This window comes from Phodopus roborovskii, unplaced genomic scaffold (genome assembly GCF_943737965.1).
Source record: "Phodopus roborovskii unplaced genomic scaffold, PHOROB, whole genome shotgun sequence".
NCBI lineage: Eukaryota > Metazoa > Chordata > Mammalia > Rodentia > Cricetidae > Phodopus > Phodopus roborovskii.
The window spans coordinates 7,909,324-7,914,390 of NW_026126588.1; positions in this window are offsets into that span (position 1 = coordinate 7,909,324).

A 5,067-nucleotide genomic window follows, 5' to 3' on the forward strand; every position below is an offset into this window, starting at 1 on the left:
GTAGAATATGCGAGTCCGACTTTGCCCAAGGGAGTTGCCCAAGGGAGTGATGTTCCAAAGTTACTGTTCAAGTACCCAGGAAAAGGAATTCACCAGCTAGAACTCATTGCTGTACTTAATGTCTGCTAGTTATTTGATTGCAACTATCTTATCTGTAGACGGAATTAATATCAGCTCAACTGCTGATAATGACAAGAAAACTTTCATGACAACGTCTTTACAGAGATATTATCCCTGGAAATCAGATTGGGTAATAGTGACATTTAGAAGGTTTTTAAGTTGTGTGTATGTGTGTTTCCTTCCTTCTCCTTTCCTTCCTTTCTTCCTTATTTTGAAGTTATTTTAAAAGTAACTGCCTAATGAAGCATGTTTGATTTAGGTCAAGATTTCTTATTTTTCCTTCATTCTTTTCCCCCCCATCATTCTTTAAGCCAGAACTTGGCTTAAGTTATAAATCAGATATTCTTTCAGAGTCAATGAATTTATCATTCATAAAAAATTACTTGCAAAAACTGGCCCACCACAGGCTCCATCAGAAGGAAAATCATTACTTGAAGCCATTAATAAAATGTTCTCTTGGAAAAATCAAGAGGCATATTAGCATTTTAATGCTCTGAGAAACTACTAGAATAAGAAGGATTAGCAATTTCAGTTTAATCAAGAGTCTCTCCCTCTGAGTGGCCTGGAACTGCTACGTAGACCAGGCTGACTTTTAACTCATAGTGACCTGTTTGCCACAGCTTTTTAAGTGCTGGGATCAAACTCAGTTAGAAGAGACTTGGTTAAAGGTGACAACTGGAGGCATACACACCAGTCAGATCTCAGACACTTTTCTAATCTACATGAGTCGGGAGAGTAATAATGGCTTATAACTAGTGCAAAACATAAAAATAAATAACTCCAAAATAAATATTAGCCAATTAATGAATAAGTATGAGAGTGAAGCTCTTCTTCATAACAGGATGCATACATAAGTATACACACACATGCACACACACTCACACACGAGGAATGTGAGAGTCTGTAAGAAATACTCTTAAAATCATTGGTTTGAACAGGAGTCATCAATGGAGTCTAAACTAATGAGTACAAATTGATGAAAGAGAGGCTATTTGCATCAGCTCATTCCATGGCTGCAGTGATTCCTTAATTTCCAAAGCAGGAATGTTATCAATGCAGAAACTCACATATCACAAGCAAACACTGTATGAACTCAAATTTAGAAACGTTATGGAGATTTTGTTTATACTTTTCAAAAGTGTCAGTGGCATGAAAGATAAATATTAGCCAAGGGTCTGATTCAGATTAATGACTAAATGGACTTGAGACTAAATTCAATTTATAACCAACAGATTCATTGGGTAAACTGGTGAGTTTAAACATGGCTGTCTTAGTTAAGATTACTATTGCTTTGATGAAACACCATGATCAAAAGCAACAAGAGAAGAAAGGGCTTATTTGACTTATTCTTCCATATCACTGTTAGTCATCCACAGAACACAAACAGGGCAAGAATATGTAAGCAGGAGCTGATGCAGAGGCCATGGAAATGTGCTGCATACTGGCTTGTTTCTAGGGTTTGCTCATTCTGCTTTTTCTTATAGAAGCCAGAGTAACCAGCTCAAGGGTGCTCTACTCACAATGGGCTGGGCCCTCACACATCAGTCACAAATCAAGAAAATGCTCTCCAGGCTGTCATATAGCCAGAAGACATTTTCTCCTATAGCCAGAAGGTTTTTTTCTATATGATAACTTTAGCTTGTCAAGTTGACAAAAACAAAACAAAACAAAAACAAACAAAACAACAATAACAACAACAAATCTAGCTAGGAAAATGGTAAATGTATTCAAAAATAGTATCTGGGTGTGGTGGCACCTGCTTTTAATCTCAGCACTCTGGAAGCAGAGGCAGGCAGATATCTATAAGCTGGAGGCCAGCCTTGTCTACAGAATGAGTTCCAGGACAGCCAGGGCTATACAGAAAAAACCCTGTCTGGAAAAAAAACCCAATAATCCTACCAATACAAACAAAAATATATTTTGGGAATATTCAGTGAGACATTCTCTATTTATAAGTTATTAAGTGGGAATTGTAATTTGCTTTCTTGTAGTCATGTTTAGACCTTTTCTATAGTGGTAAGAAAAAGTGGCTGTGGAACATATTTTGATACCAAATCCATATCCTAGGATGCTTGCCAATACCATGTAGGTTTTGAATAGTTAAACTTTCCAGGGGAGAAGAACAACAGAGTTTTCGGGTATGTAGTGGTTTAGGCTGTACAAAAGGTAAGCATCATAGTGAGAAGCCACCCAAGTCTGTCAACCTTGAAGTAAGGTCATACAAAAGAGAACTAAGACTTCCAGATCTAGTCACTGAAGCCCCCAAGTCAGTGGAAGCAATAAAAAGACTGGGCCCAAATGAACAAATAATACATTTGGAACTTAAATATTTATTTCTAAAAAGCACTTGATAAAACTCTCATCAGGTGTACTGTTAATTCTCTAATGTGACTATTCTCCAGTTTTTTCATGTGGACACTAAATGCTAAGACGCTGAACTTATACAATGGAATAAAGAAATCAACAAATGGTGCTGGCATAACTGGATGCTGGTGTATGGAAGACTGCAGATAGATCCTTACCTATCTCCATGCACAAAACTTAAATCCAAATGGATTAAAGACCTCAATATAAATCCAGCCTCACTGAACCTCTTAGTAGAGAAAGTGGGAGGTACCCTTGAATGAATTGGTACAGGAGACCGCTTCCTGAACATAACACCAGTAGCACAGACACTGAGATGACAATTAGTAAATGGAACCTCCTGAAACTGAGAAGCTTCTGTAAGGCAAAGGGCACAGTTGGCAGTTCATGGAATGGGAAAAGTTATTTACCAACCCCACATCTGACAGAGGGCTCATTTCCAAAATATAAAAAACTAAAGAAGCTAGTTACCAAAAATACCAAATAATCCAATTAAAAAGTGGGGTACAAAACTAAATAGAGAATTCTCAATAGTGGAATCTAAACTGGCTGAAAGACACTTAAGGAATTACTCAACAGTTTTAGCCATCAGGGAAATGCAAATCAAAACAACTCTGAGATACCATTTTACACCTGCCAGCATTGGACTGAACCAAGCCCTCTGAATGTGGGTGCCAGTTGGGAGGACTGGGTAGTCTAGGAACCTCTGGTAATGGAACCAGTGTTTATCCCTAGTGTGCCAGTAGACTTTGGGAGCCCATTCCCCATGGAGAGTTACTTTCTTAGGTCAGATACATAAAGGAGGGCCTAGACACCCCCAAATGATGTGACAGACTTTGATGATTCCCCCATAGAAGGCCTCACCTCCCTGGAGAGTGGATGGGCAGAGGGATGTGGGGCTCAGTGGGGAGCATGGGAGGATGGAAGGGAGAGGGAACTGGGATAGATATGTAAAATAAGATTGTTTCTAACTTAAATTAAAAAAGAAAAATATATATAAGAAAGAAGAAGACAGTGGTGAAATTTACCTCGTGCAAAGGTAGAGAAGTCTCTGCTTAGGATTTCAGAGCAAATGTTTTCTAAGAGGAACAGGTATAGTGTAAAACCTAATTTTAATGCAGCTTTATTCCAAGAGAGCTATATAATCAGGAGACACACATGAACTAAAAACAACACTTGGAGGAAAAGAAATAGTGCATGTAAGCAAGCACGATGGGAGGTGAAGCCACCATTTCAGTATCAGCTAGAAGTTCATTTTCAGAATTCAGATGACTAGAAGCCAACTGCACACTGTGGAACGTACACATTGTATTGGAATGAGAGAAAGAATTTCATCAAAATGTGGAATTACAAGGCGTGAAGGATGCAGGTGAAATTATATACTTGTGACTGCAGCCAAGATTGAGATCACCGATGAGGTACCCATGCAGAAGGCAAGCCTGCAACTGTCACGGCCACACAGAGGAAAACAGCCAACACAACGATGCTGCATATGGAGTGGGATGGAAATTAAACTATTGCCTGCTTAAGAACTTACTGTAGCATTATTAATAAAAACCCAGAGGCAGACATTGGGGTGAAAGCTGACTACCCGAGAAGCAAAAACAGTCAGCCACTAGCTCTTACCTGTACCTCAGACTGAAAGGGTGATCCTGTCTGCACAATTCTTCTGATGGCATCTCCCTCCTGCACTGCTCCTCAGACTCCTTTCAGACTGCAACATGATCCTCTCTCCTCCCTCCTTATAGTCCTCCCTCTGCTCAGCCACATCACTCCTGTTTCCACCTTCCAAGTTCTGGGATTAAAGTCATGTCAGCCCTAGTGTTCTGATTAAAGGTGTGAGCTCTGTTTCTCTTTTAGACTGACTCTCTCTGCCTTTGTCTCTTGAGTGCTGTGATTAAAGTGCCCACCACTGCCTGGTCTCTACGGCTGTGGCTATCTTTGCACTCTGATCTTCAGGCAAGCTTTATTTGTTAGATCATAAACAATACATCACCTCACCAGCGTTTGTAGTGGATGGTGAGTGATGACTGACTGCTGCCATCTGGTTGCTCACTTGGCTTTTCTGGGTCCACCTGAGATCCTTGGAAGTCATAGCCAGTTTATTCTTTTGTGACATCCATCTACTATTTGAGTTCCATTGGTGTTGGCGGTTCATTTTACCCTGAATTAGGATCTGTAGTTGGGTTTCATACTTGAAAACACAGGAAAATTGTTCATGAGAACAATTGTGCTGCTACTTAGTATAATTTTTTGTTAAGCAGAGGAGACATACAGGGGCATTTGTAGCTTTTTTTCCCTCCATACTACCATTATTATATAATTTGCAAAGCAAGATAAAATGTATACATTTTGTATCACTTTTATCATGGATTTTTGTTTTTCTAATATTTTAAATGTTTATAGAAGAATTAAATTCTGTATATCCAGCCCCTTTTTTTCATAGTGGGATGATTAATTTTACTAGAAGACTAATTCTGAGGTAGGGATATGATAATTTCAAAGAAATGAATGAGTTGGTTAACAAATGAGACTTTGTTTAGAATTTAATTAAAAGTGCTATCAAGTCATATATTACCTATT